Source organism: Artibeus jamaicensis, unplaced genomic scaffold (assembly GCF_021234435.1).
Source record: "Artibeus jamaicensis isolate MK-2021 breed Jamaican fruit bat unplaced genomic scaffold, CSHL_Jam_final contig_64, whole genome shotgun sequence".
Classification (NCBI taxonomy): domain Eukaryota; kingdom Metazoa; phylum Chordata; class Mammalia; order Chiroptera; family Phyllostomidae; genus Artibeus; species Artibeus jamaicensis.
Genome location: NW_026521911.1, coordinates 13,102,734 through 13,126,097, shown reverse-complemented (window position 1 = coordinate 13,126,097; position 23,364 = coordinate 13,102,734). Strand labels below are relative to the sequence as shown.

General features: G+C 42.6%; 1 long non-coding RNA gene across 1 annotated transcript; it reads left to right on the top strand.

The window, feature by feature from the left end:
* Nucleotides 1-9: 9 nt before the first annotated feature.
* LOC119065555 (uncharacterized) lies at nt 10-21,719 on the top strand. The gene is made up of 5 exons (XR_008392572.1): nt 10-151; nt 629-678; nt 3,258-3,805; nt 18,160-18,295; nt 21,541-21,719. It is a non-coding gene; the product is annotated as an uncharacterized LOC119065555 (long non-coding RNA).
* Nucleotides 21,720-23,364: the final 1,645 nt, after the last annotated feature.

The following is a 23,364-nucleotide window of genomic DNA, read 5'->3' as shown; positions in this document are numbered from 1 at the left end:
ATTTTGGGAAAAAGACAGTCACTCTTAAGAAATAATAAAAAGATGGGATCATGACACAGAAAGTGATGACTTTTTACGAGGAGGAAGTAGAAAGAAAAAAGGAGGAAGTGGCTAGAGCAAAGAAAGACAAGAAGAAATTTGGCACAACAGGGTCAGTTTTGTTAATGATGCACTTTTATTTAAATAAGCAGATGGAATATTTTTAGACTGGTACTGCAGGAAGATCAGAATGGAAAGAATGTGTTACAGAAATATTCTGAGAATAGAATTAGCATGTGTCCTCCTAAGAGTTATTTTCCTATTTAACCTCAATAAATGCTAACCTACAGGTACAAACCCTGTGCTAGGGCATTAGGGACATGGACATGAATGATTAGGTCCTGATCTTAGAGAATGGTCAGTACAGCAGAATGAACAGACAATTTCAGTAAAGGCTTCTACCTTCTGTGCACTGCTTGCTAAAGGGGACAAAGAAGGAAGTTCTTATATCATATTAGAGGGAATGGTCAAGAAGTATTTATAATGATAAATATAGATGATTTATGTGTGAGCACTCAACATCTGCCAGGCAGTCTGCCGTTTGATTCTTACAATAACGTATGTAATATTTTATTACTTCATTCTTTAGGTATGAAAACTGAGACTTACAGAAGAGAAATAACTTACTCAAGATCTCAGGTAAGTGGTGGATTAATGGTTCTGCAAGAAGAAAACTTGGGTTTAGTGCTAAAAAACATTACTAGAATTAGTGGGGTGATCACATAGTAAGATATAAAAATGTCAAATCACTATATTGTGCACTTGAAATTAATATGACTAATATCATCTTATATGACAACTATACTTTAAAAAAGAGAATTGAGAGGGAGGAAGGATGTCGAAGAGGGGAAATGAGAGAGCATGTTCCGTGCAGTAGCAACAGTAGTGAAGAGGGTCGTCAGCAAGTGAAAGCAGGTTGCAGCAGAAGAATTGCTGGAATGTTCTGTGAATGTGGGGCAGTAGAAGAGCTGAAGCTAGAAATGTAGGCATAGGTCAGATCACAATAGGCCAGCCATGACTTGCAAAAGAGTTTGGACTTTATCCTGAAATTGCGGAAGGATCAAAAAGGGTGAACACTGTTGTCACCTTCATGATCACCGTCATCACATTTTTATTGTAGTAGCTTAAAGTATGATTCTCCAAAGACGTGCAAGTCCTAATTCTTGAAACATTACAGAATATGCTACCTTACATGGCAAAAAGGACTTTGCAGATGTGATTAAGCATCTTGTGCTAGAGCGGTTGTCTGAATTATTTGGGTGGGACCAATATAATCACAAGTTACTTCAAACGGGAAATGGGTCAGAGTCAGAGAAGGAAATGTGTCAAAGGCAGCATGAGTTAGGAAGCAAGAGAGTTGGGAACATACTACATTGCTGCCCTCGAAGATGAAGGAAGGGGCCATGAGCCAAAGAATGCAGGCTGCTCCTAGAAACTGGCCTCCAGAAGGAATGGAGGCCTACTGACACTTTGATACTAACCCCACAAGACTTTTAACCTATAGCACTGAGAGATAAATTTGTGTTGTTTGAAGCCACTGAGTTTGTAATATTTTTTTTAGCAGCAATTGAAAACTAGTACAATTATTATAGCCACAATTTAATGAATATCTATTCTGTACAAAGTATTTTATATACATTAACTCTAATTCCAGGGCCAACTTCATGGGTTTTTTGGATCATACAAGGCCCCAAGCTTAGAAGGGCCCTGCATTAGGTTTAATGCCTTGTAACTCTTCTTTTTTCTTTTAAGATCAATATCATCTGTTTTTAAGCTGTTTTCTTAAAAAGCAAAGCTTTCAAGAAAAGCTTTATAGTTTTGTAAAATAGCAAAGGCTTGAAAAGACTGGGGATCAGTGGAGGTATAACAGGATGACACCAAATTTGTAATCTAAAGGCCTGGTTCCATTCTTTAACCTGCCATTTCTAACCATGTGACCTCAGTCACATGATGGAAACCCTCTGAACCTTAATGCTTCCATTCAAACAATAGGGATATTTGTTCCCACCCTACATGATTACTTTCAGGCATAACTAAGTGTTTGTAAATTCATTCGTTTCTGCCCTTTTGGATTGCTTAACCACGAGTTTAAAAAATGTGGCAATAAAAAGTGAGATAACATGCCAAAGGGATTTGAAAGTGAAATCTTCCACAAAAGAATAAGATAAGGTTGTCTGGACCCCGATTCCATACTCGTGGTTTAGGAAACAGCATTTATAGCTTCAAACACAAAGGACCCTTCCTTTCTCTATGTGCCTTGCAAAATGCTTTATGACTGGCAGTGCGGAAATTAAAAGAAGCTTCCATGTTCTGAAACTGTATACTAGTTATAAAGGTGATTTAGGGGTGACACAAAGGAGCCAAGGTGTGTTAATGTTGAGTTTCCATAACAACGTGTTCTGCTGCTCTATCCTTCCCAATTCTGAACTACGCCCGGAGGAAGTGATGAGTCCAGTGAACAGCAGAACTAAACCATTCTACGTGAAATTATTTTCTCCACATGCAGATAGGGGAGACATTCTCACTCCCCCACAAAGACATTTAAATGGAGAAGCCCTCTGAATTTTTATAAAATGATCTCCTCTCCCTCATTCAGAATCAGAACCTAGATCCTGTATACTCTTCACATGGCCTGGCATTTGGCAGGTACTCAATATATGGTTGTGTAATGAACGAATGGTCAGAATTTACCTAGAAGTCCAAGGTTGGATATAGAACACCATACTTAATTAGTAAGAAGAGACTAATAAATTGTATACCAGGAATTTCAGGAAGGGGATAAATTCATACTTCACATAATTCAGTGTCTATTCCAAGCCACATAGCATTTTCACATCTGGATCAGCCCCATTTATTAAACTGTTTCAGCCTGTAGCAAATTCCCCATCATGTTTATTATCCTGAAAGGACACAGTGTTGCTCCACCAGTGTTATTCAACCTGTTGTGTTGCACACAATTCCAAATGCTGTGCATGAACAGTATGTGAAAATGGCTGGTTAATGGATGTGCTGTCTTCGACCCTTCTGAGCTCTACCTAGGTCTTGATCTTGATAGAGAAGGGAGCCTGGTCAGGCCCACATCTGGGTAGATCATTTCCCTTCAGAATGGCAGAGGCAAGTATCCCTAGTGCCAGGAGGGCTGCTTTTCAAATCATTCTGGTAGGATTAAAAAACCTATTTAAAAGGAAAAAAAAAAAACAAACCTTTTTCAATTCCAGGGGCCAGGTTCTTGGTCACAGCATGGAGTCAGGCTTTGAAAGGGCCTCAGATCAAGATGAACTTTGTATCTACTCTCTGCTCACGCCAATATGATTCTAAGATTCTTGGCACAATCCGTGGGCCTCTTCTGTCCTGGAAGACAACTCCTTTTTGTGATCTCCTCCTTGGCCAATGGATGAAACCTTTTAGGGCCAAAAGGGAAGGACAGAGAGGCACCCTCATCCTCACCAGCACTGCAGAGAACTGCTTCAAACCAGCGGTCACAGCACCTGAGTGATGCCAAAGCTGATCTCAGTTCACCCCCCACAACTGTCCTTGAAAATGAGTACGCTTGATTCTCATCTTACTTTTGAGGAATTTGGGCATCTCTAGCTCAGAAATTGCGATGGCTGTGAAGCTACAGAAGAAATGTCCAACTTTGAAGCTTAAAGATCAGTTTTGAGCTCCTCCTCTGCTCTGTATTAATTGCATGACCTTAAATGAAGTCACAAGTTTTTGAGCCTGTTTCCTCAACTGAAGAAATAGAGATGATACCCCTGCTTCAAAGGTTTGTTTTCATCGACTTACTTTAAAAAATAATTTTAATTTTTTTTTAGATGAGGACTAGGGTAGGCCAGGAATGTAGAAATAAAAGATACAGCCCCTGCCACAGAGATGTTTACAGTCTAGTAAAAAAGGCAGGTAAGAAAGCAAATAATTACAGTTCTAATGATACGCAGTGAGAACGAGAAGCACACCTCCATTAGGTGCCCTCCTTGCAAGTCACAAGTGTGTGTGTGTTAGGGTGTGATTTTGCGTGATGTGGACAGAAGAGGAAGAAGGGAGAATAGGGAATGCTTCCTAGAAGAAGCAACCCTAGGTGGAGCTTGACAGATAGGCAGGCATTATTAGGAGATAAATGTGGGGAAGAGGAAGTATACCCAGGCAAGGAGGGCAGCAGGTACTGATGCACAGATGTGTGAAAGAGATTGGTCATTTCAGAGAGCCCGTGGGAGAGCGGGGCTGATGGGAGGAATGTACAAATACACTTTTCCTAGGGCTGCTATAACCAAGTACCATAAAGTGGATAGATTAAAACAACAAAATTTATCTTCTCTCAGTTCCAGAGGCCAAAAGTTCAAAAATCAAGGTGTCAGAAGGACCATGCTCCCTCTGAATCCCATAAGAAGCCTGCCTTTCCTTCCCAGGCTTCTGATGGTGGCTGTCAATCTTTGGCGGTCCCAGTGTGCAGCTGCCTCACTCCCATCTCTGTCTGTCCTCACGTGGCAGTCTCCCTTATATATCTTTGTGTCTGTGTCCTCTTATCAGTCCCTATTTTCAAATAAGGACATGCATATTGCACAGGCACCAGGAATTAAGAGTTCAATACGTCTTCTGGGGGACAGAATTCAACCCACAAAAATGGTCTTCTGCCTGGAATGCCCTTCCCCCATGAGTCTGCATTTCTCATCCTCTCTTCTGGTCTTCACTCAAATGTCACCTTCTCAGTGAGGACTTCCAAGGCCAACTTATTTGAAATGGCAACATCCATTTCCCAGCATTTCCTAGTCCCCTTCCCTGCTTTAGTTTCCTTTTTAGCATTTGTCATTAGCATACTATATGCTGACTTTCATGTCATTATATTGCGCATTGTCTGCCTCCCTCGGTGGAATGTAAACTCCGGGACAGCAGGGATTTGTGTGGGTTTTGTCCATTGCTGCATTTCCAGCTTGTAGAACAGTGCCTAGCACAAGAGATGTTTGCTGAATGTATGTAAGCACTTCCCTTTTGGCCCAAGCTGTATGCCTTAGTTTGTTGGAGTGTCATCCTATACACCAAAAGGTTGTGGGTTCGATCCCCAGTCAGGGCCCCCGTGGGAAGCAACTGATTGATGTTTCTCTCTCACATCTATGTTTCTCTGGCTCTTTCACTCTGTCTCTGTCTTCCTTCCTCTCTCTCTAAAAATCAGTGAACATATCCTTGGGTGAGGATTAATTTTTTAAAAACCCTCCCTTCTGAAGCCCTTCGTGGGGTGTGTTTGGCGCTCTAAGGTTGCTGCTGCTTCCCAGAGGGTCAGAACCTCCGCAGATCTTCTACAGCCACAGGCTTTAGTCCCCGTAGCACGAAGCCAGTTGCCTCTGTCCCCCACACAGAGGAGTCACGAGGGGAAATATCTCAGCCCCAAAGGTTTGGTTGTTTGAAATCTGGTCCACAAGCATATCCCAAGGAAGAGCAATGCAATGTCTCACCTGTCTGGTCTTCGGTCTTTAAATTTTCCCCCTTTCTATCTATGAAACAGAACAGTAGAAAAAGCATTAGGGCTAGGGAGTCTCTAAGTTTGCCGAGAGAAAACCCTCTTCTTATGGTCTTTTCCAGTGGTACCGTTGCTGTCCTCCTGGTGGTTTTTCCCCCTCGGCCAGGCTTCCTTCCTTCTTCCCTGATGCTGATCTCCAGTATCTCCATGGTTCCCACAGCACCTAGATCCATCCATGTGGCTACCTCAGAAATCTGGTATGACTCTTGGGGTTGCAAAAAAATTCAGCTTATGGTATCTTAATGGTTAATTTTGTGTCAACTTGGCTGGGCCCATGGCACCAAGATATTCGTTCCAATGTTATTCTTGGATATTTCTGTGAGGGCATTTCCGGATGAGATTGGCATTTAAATCAGTGGACTTTGAATAAAGCGGATTGCCCTCCAGAACATGTACGAGCCTCCTCCGATCAGTCAAATGCTTGAATAAACAAAAGGCAGACCATCCCCTAGCAAGAGAGGACGCCATCAGCAGATGAACTGCAACATTGGCTCCACACCGGGTCTCCGGCCTGCTGGCCTGCGCTGAAGACTTTGGACTCGCCAGCCTGCGTAACTGCATGAGCCAACTCCCCACATTCTCTCCCCCACCACTCTCTCTCCTATTGGTTTTGTTCCTCTGCAGAACACTAACTGACACAAATACTATCAGTATTTATTACAGCGTAAATCTTTTAGACAACAGTGAAATTGAACTTCATGGTGTTTTCTGACAGAGAGTTAACATTCTGCTTCCTGTGGAAAAAAATCAAACGGGCAGCATGTTTTTCTGGTTCCAGGGCTGCGGTTATAAGACTGAGAGGCTCTGTGGAGATGGGAGGTTTACAAAGGATAGAGAAGACAGAGTTCCAGAGAATGAGGAAACTGGTTATTACTAACAGAGCATGCTTAGTTCCAGAAAAGACAGGGTAGGAAAACATTTACTTTCTCTAGTAATCAAGAAGCCAAGAAAGAGATTTACTGAGGTGGGAAAGGAGGGAAGGAAGATAATGCTTTTTTTGGTCTCCTGGATAAATTCAGATCAGAATCTTAATTGAAAAGTAGAACTATTTTCTTTATCTGGCTTTTCCAAGGACTCACAGTGTGACTTTCAGTGAGATGCTACCCTTCTCTGGGCCTTCTTTTTCTCATTGTTAAAGTGAGGTAGTTGAATTAGTCTCTATGGTCTCTTTCCATGTCCATGTCACCTTAAACTCTCACCTCTGTGAGGGTGGGCTGGCTCTGGTTTACTTTTGGGTACTAGCATAGGGCCTAACATGTAGCATCACCTAGCCCACCGTGGGTCCGATAAATATTAGTATAAATAAATGAGTGAGGATTAAAAAAAAACCTATCTAGGTAACTTTTGAAGAAGAGGGAAAAGAAATCAAGAAATCTGCTCTGTGGAATTATTTAAAAGATGTTTTTGATAAACCTGAAATAGTTACTGTCATTTTCTGAAATTTGTTGTATATATTCAGAGCACTAGACAGTGGAATACGAAGTTATTTAAACCAACTCTGTGCCCCCAGGTGACAGGAAATGCGTACCAAAGATGCTACATGGAAGGAATCAGAAGGAATCATATGCAGAGTGGTGTGTTTGTTTGTTTGTTTGTTTGTTTGTTTTTCTTTTTGGCCAGTGGATTTTTATTCTAAAGTCCCATAGTTTCCAAGTTTCATGGATAAATCTAAGAGGGAGAGGACCAGCTGAGTGACCTCTTGTGGTCCCCGCTCTTCCTCTCCACCTTCCCGACACTTTTTCTTCATTCTAAGCAGACCAAACAGTGCAGCAGCCGAGGACTCATTCGCTGTCCTATAGAGCCCCCAGAGCCGCAGGCAAATTTAAAAAAAAAGAAATTCTCTGCTCTTCTGTCCTGCCCCAGATTCTTTAGTCACGTCACACTTTTGCCCAATTCAAGCGGAGAATTGCTCTGTATCAGCTACTCCCTGCAAGTTGGCTGACTAATGGTTTTCTATCTTCATTTTTACAACCGTCTAGAAAAGTCTTGAGTTTGTGGAGAGTCCCTCTGAGTCATGACTCAGAACGACCTCTACATGTCATCCTATTTGACTTTATAAAGGCCTTCAGCTTTCAGAGCAGAGGCGCTGCCTCCTGTTCTGAAATAGAGTGAATGTGGCTCTGGACCTGAGGCAGGCAGGCCTGCCTTTTAGTTCAGTGTCAGGACAGTGTGTGTTTGACATATCGTTTCTCCTCTCTGAGCCCTAGTCGCCTCCTCTGTAAAGAAACAACTGCAATGACAGTGTGCACACACGCATACTCACTCACACCACTCCACTTCTGTCCCAGCCCCAACCCAACCCCTGCCACATGGTTATTCTAAGAATTAGATGAGATCATGTAAATGATGATGTTCTGCACGATGCAAATGTAAGTTCTTTTTTTTAAACCAAATTTCAGCTTCAGTGAGTCATTTCAGACTTCAGTTCTTGATGTATGTGTCCTTCACTTAAGCCTACTACCAAATATTTCTCCTTATTTTTTTCTTGTTTCCTAGAAAAAATTATAAAGTTGGTTCTATGCAAACTCCTGAAGGAGTCTGCTCCAACACCTTACCAAACATCTTTCTAGCTCCAGTCTCCCTTCCCTGTGGCCCTATCAGCTCTTACCCCCTCATTTTGTCTGTAATAATTCAAGACGGTTTCTTCCAGCACACACTATCACCATGCATACCTGTGTATCTGACACTGACATATTTAATGTTTGATCTAGTTGCAGTCATGTAGAAACCTAAATAATGATGGATGGAATGTCTAGAGTCCTGTGTTCCAGAATTGGCATTGTTTTTTGATTATTCAGGGAGTTTTGGACCATTCAGTTTGAGAAACATCTATTTAGGTCATGAGACAGGGAGGGGATATTGCTTGCTGTGCTCAAAATTGTATAGATCACACATATAAGTAAACCTCCAATTCTGAGTGATACAGTGGCTCGTACACACACACACACACACACACAAATAATATGGGTACAGAGAGGAAGGAACAATTTAATCAACCTTCACATGTTGTGGAGGTACCACTTCAAAGAGGAGGTAACATCTGAGCAAGACCTTCAGGGACGACTGAGGATACAAGATCAGTGAGGAGGCCAGGTAGAAGGAAGAATGCTAAGACATGAAAAAAATAGCATGATGGGCCCTGGTCAGGTAGCTCAGTTGGTTAGAGCCTCATCCAGATAAGCCAAGGTTACAGGTTTGATCCCCAGTCAGGGCACATGTGAGAATCAATGCATAAATAAGTGGAACAACAAATTGATGTTTTTTTCTCTCTCCCTCCCTTCCTCCCTTTCTCTAAAAAAAAAATTAGTAAATGAAAATAAACCACAGACATGGACAACAGTGTGGTGATTGCAGGGGAAGGGGGATGGATAGAAGTGGAAGAGGTTATAAGGAGTAAATGGTGATAGAGAAAACAAAAGATAAATTTTAAAAAAGCATGATGAAGAAATGGGAAGGGTTTGGTGTGGCAAGGGCATGAGATGTATGGTAGGAAGGGCAGAAGGTGAGACTAGAGGAAAGTCGGGGCTAAGGATGTGTGGGACCTAGTATGCTGGGCTTAGACATGCGGTTTTAAGCCCTGTTGACTTCAGGCATTCATATGCAAATCAATTTCTCTTCTGTATACCTAGAGCGGTGCCAGGTATGTTTCATCCTTGAAAGAACTGACAAAATAGTCACTCAAATAATTTTCTGTAGAGCTTGATTCTCCCATGGAAGCCCCATTGAGAAAAGCTGCTAGGCAATGAATGGTAAAGCATCCAACATTTATAGAAAGCAAGTGACACCCTCACGTATCATAAAAATCTCTCTGGTGATAGTGAGAAGAATGCATTATTGCAGGCAGAGTGAGAGAAAAGGAGATGAACCAAAAATCTGTTGCAATAATTTGTGTGGGTGGTGACCGGGGTTCAGGACGATGACAACAGAAAGGGAGGGAAGGAGCATTCAGGAGACACTTGGGAGGCAGAATGGATAGAATATTTCAGTGATGTCTTCCCTGGCTCCCCAGCTATGATCTAGGGTCACTTGCTCCCTCCAGCTACAGGCTGGAGCCTTTCAAAAAAGGGTGAGGAGTGCATCAACCACAACCCACCTTGGGGGTGGAGAATACTGCCACTAGTCTGGACTTTATTGTGTCTCTGGTGAACTCTGCACATGCCGATAGACTCTAAGTTATGACTTTTCTCTTTACACCCCATTGCCTGCTTGGGTATATTGGCTTAGTCCTCGCAGCTGACCTTCAGTCCAATTCCCCTGCCCAGCCCTGCATTTTCCTGTGGGGACAGAAGCCCTTCCCTGAACTCCAGACTGCTTGGCTGGCGTCCTGAAACTCTGCCTCCCTATCCCAACCCAGTCTCCCCGGAGGCTGGGTCTGTTCCCTGAGCTCACCACAACCTGTGTAATCCTGCAGGGGAGTTAGTATTGCCAGCTCCAGTACGGCTTGACCCCAGCTTCCTCCTCCTCCTCCTCCTCCTCCTCCTCCTCCTCCTGACAAGGTCTCACTCATACATAGTGCCTCACACCCAAACCCACCTGCGTTCAGACACCACCAAAACTTGTCTGGGGCCCATGTTCTCATTTGTAACATGAAGGGGTTATACTAGGTAACTCCTAAGGTAGCTCCCTTCCAACACTAACATCCTGTGTTTCTAAGTAGGCCAACTGTAAAAGAAGTCTGCATTGGCACAGAACAATTGAGGCTGGGAGTGAGTGAGCGAGACTCAGCAAAAATGTCAAGCTAACTGGAAGACCAGAGATTAGAGCTCAGCATGCCTCTGGGCAGACAGCAGCTAGAGACTTGAGCCACAGATTAGCTGCCCAGACAGCTGTGTGGATAAGATGCCTGATGCCACACCCCACATATTAGTCACATGCCTGTTCAAGGAATTAACATCATTTCATGCACCCCCAAAGACAACATTTATTTATGACCTCAAGCTATTTAGGATCCTGAATGTCATTCTAGTTTTTCTTATGGTTAGTGTTGGTGATTTTGGATTCAGTATTATTCTGTTAGTATTTAGTCCGATTCCTTGAAACAAGCATCCAGTGACTATTTCCTATGCATCTGGCTTTACTCTCAAGACTTCCTAAATCTCTCCCAGGTGCTTCTCTTGGTGCGTGAAGGAAAGAATGCAGGTGTTTAGAGACCAAAGTTTAAACTCCACGGCTACTAGGTAGTCATGTGATTACTTCGGAAAAGTTAGTTAATCTCTCTGAGTTTGGGAAATAGGATAATTCCTGCCTTGTGAAGTTGTAGCCCAGACTGAAAGTGCCTGGTGTACAGACGATTCTCAAGAAAGGAGTTCTTCCTCTCATATCAGCCCCGCTGCCTTCCACCTTCAGAAGTCTCTTTGCCCTCAGGATGGCTTCTCCTGGGTTGTTTGGCTTTTTTTCTGTCTACTACTGGAGCCTACAAGGTCCCCGCTGGTCCATGCAAGTTCCTGTTCCAATTCTAGACCTAGAGCATGCTGAGTCAATACCAGCACTTCCTGAAGTAGGGGCTTTTGCAGAGCTGAGCCAAGAAAAATCTTGATCAGTCGATGAGATCATAGCTGAAGGCTCTAAGAGCTCCATTGTCTCAGTTCTAGGGTCTATTACACTGAAGATGAAAATACCAGTGCAGTGATTCAGTGCAGGGCTGGTCATGAGATTCCAGGAGACAGTGCTGAAGTGGTGAGGTGGGTAAAGCAAGGATGTCTCCAATCTGCTTAGCACAGGACTTAGCTTTGGGACGCACCTCTTTGGCTGGCTAGAGGTTAACATTCTTGGTTTTTCCTCAAGGGGAATCTAGGATCAGGAACCAGCATAGACATGGCCTGTGAGAGCCTTAGCAATAGTTTAAATCTACCTTCTTTTACACAGATGGAGAAACTGAGGCCCAAAAGAGAGAAATGACTTTCCCAAAGCCACAGAGAGACAAAGGGCCAGAACAGCACCTAAACTCAAGTCTCTAGATTCTATGTCCATAACTATGTTCATTACCATGTAAAAAAAATAGTGATTGTTAAAATTCAACATGTTGTAGACATTCATTAATCCAATCATTGAAGAGCAAGTGGGGGAAATATTTGATAAAAAGATGTCTAAACAGGAGAGCATTCACTAGTTCACCAAATATTTGTTGAACCCCAGAAGGTAAGGAAAGGCCAAACTGTGAATTCTATTGTGTCAGCAACATGAAGCCAACAAAGAGTTCAGAGTAGAGGATTGACATAATCAGGCTTTTTCTTAATCCTCACCCAAGGATATGTTTATTGAATTTAGAGAGAAAAAAAGGGAGAGAGGGAGGGAAACATCGATTGGTTGCCTCCCATATGCTCCCAGACTGTGGATAAAACCCACAACCTAGGTATGTGCCCTGTCTGGGAGTCAAACCCATAATATTTTGGTGTATGGGATGATGCTCCAACCCACTGAGCCACCTGGCCAGGGAGCCACCTGGCCAGGGCTGACAGGATCAGTTTAGAGAGGTCATTCTGGTAGCAGAGGGAGGATGGATAGGAAGGCGTCAGGTTAGATGCATAAGGCTGTGGGGGTTTTAGAGTAGTCTTGGCAAGAAATGACTGATGGAGATGTAAAGAAGGCTGGTGACAGTGAGGACACGGAGGAAGCGAGAGACCCAAAGGCATTTTCTTTAATGCTGCCAATGAGGTCTATGGTCAGTGGAACCACAGGTGAAACTGGGCAGAGCAGAAGGCTGGGCCTTAGGCTCGCTGAAGCTCATGACCTGGACTCCCGCCCAGGTCCCAGGCAAACCACGCAGGCTTCACTCGTGGCAGGGCAGCTGTCTAATGGCCAAGCACCAGGCAGGCCCGTGGCTGCTACTGGTCATTAACAGTCACTGAAATTTTGACTTTGTGATAAACTAAGACTGTCTGTTTTCCCAGCAAAGTGCAACAAAGTCCTTCAATAGAGGACCGCATAAAGAAGACATAGTACATATACTGTGGAATACGACTTAGCCATAAGAAAAGATGGACTGCTACCATTTGCAACCACATGGATGGACCTTGAAAATATTATGTTAAGAGAAATCAGTCAGCTAGAAAAAGCTAAGAACCATATGATTTCATTCATATGTGGGATATAAAACTGAAACTTGGAGACAGACAGATGGAAGAGGGCGGGGGGATAGTAAACAGTTAAGGGAGTCAAATACATGGTGATGGAAGATGATTTGACTTTGGGTGGCGTATAGCACACAGTGTGATGTACAGATCATGCATCATAGGAATGTGCTTTGGGAACCTATATAACCCTATTAACCAAGGTCACCTCAATAAATTTAATTAAAAATTAAAAAATTTAAGTAGATTTTGAAAAAGTGCAGCAAGGATGGTTGGTTATGACACACAGGAACACTGTTAGAAGCGTTACCTACCTAGAGGCTTTCAGTAAGGGTAGAAATTCTTGAAAATTAAGACTTACTTCTACAGTTTGGCTGGATAATTGATATTTGCTGGTAAAAAGTTAAGTTTCACTCACTACTCACTATGAAGATCATGTACTGTAATAGTTAATAATGTGGAATTTGGTGTCAGGTGGTCCTGGGTGTGAGTCCAGACTGCTATTCACTAGCTGTGTAACCTTGAGCAAGTTATCAAATGTCTTTAAGTTTCCTCCACCATAAAGTGGGGATAAGGGTACCATTGTGAGGGTCCTTGTCCTAACATCTGAGATAAAGCATTTTTAAGTGCTCAGCATAGCGCTCACCACTGCGCTCAAGCAGTGTCAGCTGTTGTTAATTTTAATAACTCTAACGAATTATTCTGCAGCATGGCGTATTTTTTAAAAGCTCATTTTCTAAGTGAACATAAAAAATTGTGTTCAGCCCTGGCTGGTGTGGCTCAGTGAATTGAGTGCTGGCCTGTGAACCAAAGGTCGCTGGTTTGATTTTCACTCAGGGCACATACATGGGTTGTAGGTCAGGTGCCTGGTGGGGAACACATGAGAGGCAACCACACATTAGTGTTTCTCTCCCTCTTTCTCTCTCCCTTCCTCTCTGCCTAAAAATAAATAAATAAAAGTCTAAAAAAATTGTGTTCAATTTTCTTTTAAAGTCTCCCCTTTGGCTATTGTGTTTTAACCAAAATTTAAAGATTCATGAAAGAATGATGGAAGAGCAGAACACTGAATACATCTATAAGCAGATTTTATAATGTGCAATAAAAGCATTTGTTTTATTTTCCAAAAATGTTGTGTTCAAAGCATGTTTTCACTATTGACTTGCTGGATGACTTCAAATAACTACACTTAACCTTTTTAGCTATTTTTTTTTTGCTTCCTCTGCAAAATAATAGACTACTTGGTTTCTAAAGACCCTACCAATTCTAAAATAATTACATAGATTTACTTTACACCCTAATTATATATTACTTGCATAGCTGTAAGAGTAATTCAAACCCCAATTATTTCTGGAGAAGCTCAGGAATGCTACACGATTATCAAGGATTCTTGCCAACAATCTGACTACCATCTCATGTGATGTTTGCACTTATTTACCTGATGATTTGACAGGGTATTGCTGACCTGCAACATCTGGAACATTAGTCACACGTGACAAGCAGAAAACTGGAACCAGAATTAAGTCCCCATGCACTTGCAGGTCCTTGGGGGAAATTGACTTAAAAAAAAAAAACTCTCTCTTCTGTTCCTTTGTATTGTCAAAGTTTCTCTCTGAGAGTGTATTTTGGTGATAAGTTAGTGAGTTTAACCTGGGAATTAGCAAGGATCAGATTTATGAGCAAATCGTTCAGGTCTAGCTCCTGCTTACCCCTCCCAGCCCTCACTACTTTGCTTTCGTACACTCTACCAGGGGTGTCCAACCTTTTGACATCTCTGGGACACACTGGAAGAAGAGGAGTTGTCTTGGGCCACACATTAAATACACAAACACTAACAAAAACGGATGAGCAAGAAAAAAGGTTTTAAGCAAATTTACTCTTTTGTGTTGGGCTGTATGTGGCCTATGGGCTGTGGGTCGGACACCCCTGCAACCAGACCAATCTTGACTGTTTCCTTAGATCCTTTGTGTTTACTGCTTCATGTTTTACTAATGCTGTTTTCAACTTGGAAACACTTCTCTCTTTTTCTCTGAACTGATCTTCTCACCATCAGTACTTGTATGTGCAAATCCTCTCCATCCTTCAAGGCTTAATGCAAATGTCACCTCTCCACAAGTTGCCAGTAATCTTTCTCCTTGGGTGCTGGGAATATCTCCCTCAGCGAGCTCCCAGAACACTTTTGAAATGCATCTCTCAGAAAGTCCCTGGCAGGCAGAATAGCACAGTGGCTAAGCGTACAGAATCTGCAGTTGTACCACCTGAGTTCAAATCCCTATTGGTACCTTACTGGTGATATTGGGCAAGTTATAAACTTCTCCATGCCTCAGCTTCCTCATCTTTAAAATGGAGCTACTTGTAGTACCGATATGGCTTTTGTTAGGGGTAAATGAAATAAATGTATAGCATTTGAAATAGTGCCTTACTCACAGTATTTAATAAATGCTGGCTATCATTTTACTTTGCTCCTTCTATCTAACTTTACAGATATAATACCTCTGTCTTATGTTGCTTCTTAGACTCTACATTCTTTGAGAGTAGGAGGATTTGTGCCTATTCTTTTCTTTCTTTTTTTTTTTTGTAGCTCCCATTGAACCTAGAACTTAGCACACAGAAGTAGTTATCGGACAGATTTTGGGGCACTTAAGCTTAAGCCCTTCCTCTTTTTTCATCCCTAATATTCACAAGATGCTTTTAATAGTAAAAAAGGAATTTCAAAAACTAAAGAAGCTGTGGTAATTAAATGTCAAGTTGGATATTAGACTAAACAGTCTATAGGCTGTTGCATGCTAAGGACTGGGCTTTTAAAAGAATGTTACATGTGGTGTACAGCTATTTGACCCAAGGCCCCAAATCCTAATCCTGGCCCTGTGCCATATCTCCAAGCAGCCAGAGTCCATCACCTTTGCTTCCCATGCTGTGGGTCAGCCTGGCTCCAGCTGGCCGTGCATGACAACGATGACCAAGGCCACTGTAGGGTGTAGTTCACCCTGCAGGGACCAGCCTCACCCAGGATCCATGGACAAGTCGATGAACAAATATGTACTAAAAAAAACCCACTATGGATTATTCCTGCAGAACAAAGGTCAGATATAGACAAGATTTCAGGGCAAATGCAGATCAGTTTTTGGAGATATTTTCCACAGATATTTCTCACATCTTTGCAGAGACACTTCTTGGTCTGTGTTCATGGGTCTGTGCCAAACAGCAGTTTACCCAACACTGTGATTCATTGATTTGTTTTCTATACACTGTTTGACTTTTCTCATATTTGTCTTTGGCTGAGGACTCTCAGCATATGTTTTACATGGCTAGTCAGTCAGACTTTTTAGTATTTTTGGATCTTAATACAAAAAAATTTAAAAAAAGAAAGCAAGAAAAATTTAGACTGAAAGCCAGGATTTTTAAAAATAATAAACCAGGGACTACTCATTTTCTTTTTAGTGAGCATTAACTTCAATTTAGTTCTTCTCTTCTGTGAAATTGCACAGCATTAATGTTAAAACGTAATTGAGGTCAAGTATAATATCAGCTCTTGGTGTGTCATTAATAGATCCTAGTTTATGAATAAGAACCACACAAAGTAGCACAGGCCCTCAGAAATGGGCCTGGAGAAATTAGGCCAGACGGGGCTCAGAAAAATTAAGGTGTAAGATACTGACTTCTTCTTGTCCCAAGCGCGGCATTTCTCTTCTCTCAACAAAACTTAGACACAGGCAAAGTAGGCGCTGGCCTATGGCAGAGGCCTATGCTGAAGCTCTCAAACATTGGTTCTCCAAACACCTGCCATTCCTGCCACTAGAGTGTCACTCTATTGGCAGAAGTTTGTTCCAGAGACTTCAGTCCATTCCTTTAGTAATTAATTCATCCATCAGATGTTTATTATTGCCAGTATGTGAAGGGACTAGGGAGAGAAAAACTGAGTAGGATACAAAGCTTTTGTCTAGAGAGAAGACCAAAATAGGGAGATAGTTAAAACTCAGCTTTACCTATGGGGCTGCCAGAGAGGTAGAGAGGTGACTCCACACAACGGGATGTCACTGAAAACCACGAGTGGAGAAATGATGAAGTTATGCACCTCACAGAGGACAAGTAAGATGAGGAAAAGAATGTTGAGTGCAGACACCTCTGACAGGGTAATGCTCTAAGCTGGTCCGTAGTTCTAAACAAAGTAATATAGTTAGGAACAATGTAAAGCCCTCTAAAAACCTGACAGAATTTGATGCACAAGACTTGAACAAATATGTAGATATTTGTTGTGACTTGATAGGGAAGTGAGGGAGAATGAACAGAGACTGGGAACCTGGGCCAGTGCCCAGGAGGGGCTGAGTTGGCTTTTGTATGTTGGAGGAACAACTTAGGGCACTGAGGCCAGCAGAGGTCCAGGTACCTTGAGGCAGGTGCTGAAAGAGGAGGTCAGAAAATGTTGAGCAAACTTTGCCTATTTGATAGTTTTAGGGAAAGTGGAAACTGGTTTAGTCTTGTATACTGAGATACCAGAGAGAAGCCATAAATTATATCTGGATTCATGTGATTTATGTAGATAAAAATAGGCACAGTAAGTATTTGGCTTCAGGACTAGGAAGATGTTTGTTTTCTCAAATTCTAATCAGTCTCATCATTGCAATGTAACCTGACCAGCATAAGCTCTTCCTTCTACTTAGAGTACCTTTGTACCTTCTTCTTCCCCCTTCAAGTCTTGACCAAGTGTCCCTTTCTTCTGTGACAGCTCAGACTTCTCATTGGATTAGCACTCATCATATTGGGTTGTCCCTGTCTGTTTTTCTGTCTCCTGCTCTAAGAGGCTGTGAGCTCTCTGACAGTATAGGTTGCCTTTTCTCTCTATATCTTCAGGACTTAGCCAGACAAGAATGTAGCAACTGCCAATGCATTTCTGTGGGTGGATGGATGGTGGATTGATTGAACAAATGGATGAATGATCGGCCCAAATCAGTAAGGACTTGCATTCTCCTTAGAAATAGACTTCACAGAGTGGATGCTCAGAAAAATACTTAATGCTGTGGTAGAGCACAGATAAACAACAAGTGCCTCAATCCAATTCAAACCTGGTTGCAATTTTGTGTGCTTTATTTTCCTGATCACATGAGCGGTGTAATTTTAGGTCACGTTTCGCTTAGTAGGAAGGTTTCCAAGATGTGAAAGGAGGAGCAATCTAATCAAAAACCTTAAACCAGGAGCCAGCAGGTCTAGCCTCTCTTTCTGATTACCACCAACTTCCTGATTATGTAACCCAGATGAGCTTCTTATCTCTACATGCTTCCAGTCTCCTGGCTTCCACTCTTTCTTCTTTGCATTCCATACTCGACCCAGTTACCTTTCCTGAAAACAAATTAATCATCTTATTTTTGTTTTAAAACCCCTTTGTTGCCTGCAGAATGAATCCCCAACTCCTTAGCAAACAAGCAAGGAGTTTTTAGTATCTCTCAAGACTGATGGCCCTTTATCATATCTCATATCCAGTTATTCCATAGTGCCAATTCCCCTAACAAAGCTCTTTCATGTCTCCGTGGTTTTTTTCCACAGACTGTCTCTGACATCAGCAGTGACCTTCCACCCCTGTTTTACCTGCTAAGCCTCTGTTTGTTCATCTTTTAAGTCTCATCCAATGGAGCCCCAGGTTGCTTCCTCAGCAAGGCCTCTTCTAACTCCTTCAGAGAATGTAAGTACTTCTTCCACCCTGCTTCCATAGAATTTTAACTTGTTTATCTCAGACCACTTATAATCCTGGTAGAAATTATTTGCTTACTCATCAATCTCAGTTGCAAAACTCTGAGTTCCTCTAGGTCAGGGGTCATTATTCTTCTATCTTCCCTCTAGTTGCTAGCATGTAGGAGGTTCTCTAATATGTGCCGGTTGAAAAAAAATCGAAGGAATTATATTGAATTTTACATGTTCTATCTCCCTAACTGTGTCTGTTATTCACCTCTTCTCCATCTCCCCATGGAACCTGATAATGAAAATTGGTTTCTGAGCCCTGATTAGGCAGCATGCATTGTTCTACACCCTTTATACACAGTAAATTTATTTAATTTTTATCTCAGCCCTGCAAAGCAGGTACAACTCTTACTATTACTTTACATATAAATAAACTGAAGCCCAAAGAGGGTAAGAATCTTTCCCAAGTCATCGTTAGTAGGTGGTGGAGCTAGGATTTAAACCAAAGTCTCTCAAACTTCAAAGCCCATGACCTTTCCCCAACATCAGTTGCTTCCTCAAAGGCTTGACCTGGTAGGTTCTCACTTGGCTATTTAATTGTTATGAACTGCATTGGATAGGACCACACGAGTAAGGCTCACTCTTACAGCTGGGGCCAGCCATCTCCACAGCCATCCATGAAAGGCCAGACAGCCACATCTACATGCTGGTGCACACAGAGACAAAGCCCAGATCCTCTTACTGGCAGGGAGCTGTCTTCTAGCACACAGAACTGGCAATTCATTTCCTGGGATCAGATGAAGCCCTCAGTGCAAAGGTCCTTACAGTTCATTGGTTTGTCCCTGATGTTCAGCCCAGAAACTGTCTGCTGCCCAGATCCCTGGAGAATGAGAAATCATTGGCCTCTGGGATGTTTTTCTGGTCACTGAGCTCTCAAGGGGAAAGGTCTGTTGCATGGAAGTGAACAGGCCAAGTTTATCCAAACTTTATCAGGGCGGCCAGGCGTCAGACAGCCCCGAGCCACATTTCGTTAGGACCCACAGAACAGCTGGGGCTTCTTCTCCTCTGCATGATACCTGCCCTCTGAGGATGGAGGTCTTCCTGCCCCACTGTGCAGCTGACATGAAGCAGAAATCCCACTGTGAGCTCCCTTCAGGCTGGAGACTGCACAGAGCTCTCAGAAATTTCCTCTTTTCCCTCCGCTTTCCACTGCCACTACTAAGCCTTCAGCTTATGGGGAGAAGAAAGACTCACAAAAGGATGTGTGCTCCTGTCCTGAAAATGCCTCATAGGAATAGAAGGGAGAGCAAAGGAGAGAAGAGTATTTACATGCTTGTGAACACCTATTCTGTGCCAGCCGGTTTACATACATCATCACATTTAACCATCAATGTAATTATTTTTCCCATTTTAAGGATGTGCAAACTGAAACCGATTGTAATTACAACAGCATATTTGCTTTTATTGCTAAAAGGAGTGTTATGAAACCTTTGACCTTGGGCCCTAGAATTAGTGACTAGAACTCAGCATGACGGTGAGGTGAGACATAACCACACAGATAGAATCCTTGCATTAGTCATGGCTGCTCATTGTCTAAGACTGTGACATCTTGCTGTGTGGGCCCTTGCTGGAATCAGGAATTCTATCTGCTCTCAAAACCCTACTGTCTGGTTCTGGAAAAAAGAAGTGGTCTGAGTTTTTAAAAGAGCCTTGAACTAGGAGTTTGAATACATTTGCTTCAGTCCCAGCTCCATCACTTAACATAGAAGAGACTTTTTTCTTTATAATGCATTTTATTGATTATGCCATTACAGTTGTCCCCTTTCCCCCCTTCATTCCCCTCTATCCTGCACATCATCTCCTGCCCACATTCTCCCCCTTTAGTTCATGTCCATGTGTCATAAGTTCTTTAGCTTCTACATTTCCCACACTATTCTTGCCCTCCCCCTGTCTATTTTCTCCCCACCGTCTTTGCTACTTATTCTCTGTACCTTCTCCCCCTCCCACTCCCCTGTTGCTAACTCTCCATGTAATCTCATAGTAGAGATCTTGACTTAGTTTTCTTACCTGTAAAGTGAGAACAAAAATAATTGATTTCCTAGCTTAGGGTTGTGTGTGTGTGTGTGTGTGTGTATTAAACGAAATAATGAATGTGGGTTGCACAGAAGGCCCACAGAGACCCGGCCTTTTTATAAACAAGCCACGCCTTTGAAACTCCCCTTCTATGGAACTCCACCATCATTGGACAGCACCCCATTCTCCAGATTAATTTTCCTCTCATCCCTGTCCTACCCTCCCACCATCCAAGCTAAATGAAGAGCAATTTGGAAGGAGCATAGACTAGGAAATGGATGACTTGGATTTGAGTACTGATTTTATGAATTACTAGCTGTGAGATATTTAAGTGAGTCACTGAGCTTCAATTTTTTTACCTGCTAGATGAGAATGATGTTAGTAGTTGTATCCTAGTGTTCTCATGAAGGCTATGAGAGAATGAATGCTCCATTGCTTTGCCACTTCTAACGTGCTACACAAATGCAAGTTATTCTACCTAACAAAGTTTTTGGCCATTTTCCATGGGCCAGGTGATGAGGTTGCAAAGACAATAAAACAAGATCTCCATTAAGCTCACAGTCTGAGGAAGAGGCAGACATGTAAACAGGTAATTACAACATGGTGTGGTAAGTGCAAGACAGAGGAGGAACAGAACTCTTGAAGCACAGAGGAGAGGCACTGCATTAATCATCTATTGCCTTCAAATACCCCAAAACTTTGTAGCTTAAAACAAGCACTTACTGTCTCACAAATACACTGACAGTTGGAAATTTAGGAATGATCTAGCTCAGTAATTCTGGCTCAGGACCTTTCATGGGCTCAAACTGTTGGCCAGGATTGTAGTCTCTGAAGTCTTGACTGGGGCTGGGAGAATCCTCTTCCAAGTTAACTCACACTGCTGTCGGCAGGAGGCTTCAGTTCCTGCCATGTGGGCCTCCCTATGGGTCTGCTCAAGTCATGACTTTCCCCAAAGCAAGTCATCTGAAAGAGAGAGAGTGTACGTGAGAGAGCACTCAGGATTATAACCTAACCTTAGAAGTGCTATGGTAAGTATATGATTGTCTAACCACTACGCTGTACATCTGAAACTAATACAAAATAATATCAAATGTAAACTGTAGTTGAAAAATAAAATTAAAATTAAAAAGAGAAGAGCAATGATGTCACTTTTGCCATTTTCTGTTGGCCACAAAGACCAGCCACAGTGCAATGAAAGAGGAAACTACAGAAGAGTGTGAACTGCAGGAGGTGGGGGTCGTTGGGAGCCACCTCGGATGCTGACCATCTCAGATGCACACTGGAAGAAAAGAGGAGCCAGGGAATTGTGCTGACGCATAAGCTCGGATGCATTTTGTCTGCTTCTTGTAGTTTCTTTTGGATACTGGGCTGATAAGAGAGAACTTTATTTTCTGCTCAGATTTTTCTGCTTTTAAATAGAAATTATACTGTAGATAATATAGAACAAGTTAAGTGTTCTCAAGAAGTGATAATGACTTGCTGGTGGGAGCATCCTCCAGCTGGGTCTCAGGGCAGCTGTAGGGCCCTGGAGAGGTCAGGCCCCACAGGCCCTGGTATGAGCCTTCAAGTCCACAGTGTGCCCAGAGCTGACCACCAATAACCACTGCCTATCCGTGTTAGCAGTGCACCTCCCACTGTACCACCGGCATGTGTCTGCGTGTCTGACATTCTTCTAGACTGCCCAGAGCAGGCAGGGAGAATGTCTGTCTGGTACTTGGCTGTGTCCAGCATCTAGCATGGTGCTCGCCACTGTCCTAACTGTTTGAAAAAATTCATGGGAACTTAATGTGTATAGGTCCATGCAGGTAAGTCATTATCACAACCTTTAAGGAGCCATGCTAGGTGTTTCCTGAGTGTCATGGCCTATACTACATGCTTTACATGCATTGCTTTCTCTATACTCACAGCAATCATATGGTAGGCATTATTATCCTCATTAACAGATGAGGAACTCAGGGTCACACAGTTAGAAAATGGCAGAGTCTGGACTCAGCCCCAGGACTGTCAGAATCCAAAGCCTATGCAAGAAATCATATGACATCTGATAGCAGATCTTCTCAAGCAAATAAAAATTTTCACAGCTGAAGCACTTCGGGTGATTAAGCAGATAAAAAAAATTTAGACAGCTCTAAGGAAAAATTTTATTACTATCTAAAAACACAAGCACACATGCACACATCTTATTTTTCCAAGAAAGCCCAACTTAAGTCCCACCTCTTCCAGGAAGCCTTCTTGATTCACAGTGATACTTATCTTCTCCTTTAAACTCCTGGGGTATTTGTGATAGTGCTGTTCAGCTGATACTATATGCGGTCTTGATTTGCAGTTTTTTTTATAACTCGGGTTCATGGTTTCCTTCTCTCTACAGGGGGGGAGTTGGACCCATCCTCAAAGGTCCTTTCTGGCTTGTACATCATAGGAGGTATTTTCCTGACTCCCCACTGACCCAATCACCTCCTTTCAGGGAAAGCCATGGTTTACACTGAAAGCCCTCACTGAGAGAAGACATTTACCCTGAATGGTTTAGAATTCACCCTGATGGTTTGGAAGAGCCTGTTTCAACTGTCTCCTGACTACCCTGTCAGTAGCTGGGGATTCCTTACCATGTCCCAGCGCCTGGCACAGGTCTGGAACATAGTGGGCCTGTATTCCAGTAGGCCAATACAATATTAAATACTCTTTAAATGTTTCCTGGGTAAGTACCTGAGTGAGTAAATACATGAAGTGGTGGTGAGTACTATAAACTTAATGAAAACCTCTAAAATCGTTGGCACTACTAAATCAACAGTAGTCATTTCTTTTACTTGTTTGGTGCTTTGACCTCCCCCAGACAGCATCTCCTTCAGGCGTCTCTCCTCACCCCAAGGCTTTCTGTCTACAGCAGCAGATGGAACACGTGGTTTCTGAGTGGACTGCATTGTACACACATGGACGAACTTTGACCCTACTTATTTCAGACTGCCTGCCGACTCACCGCCATTCTGTTTGGGCTTATTACCA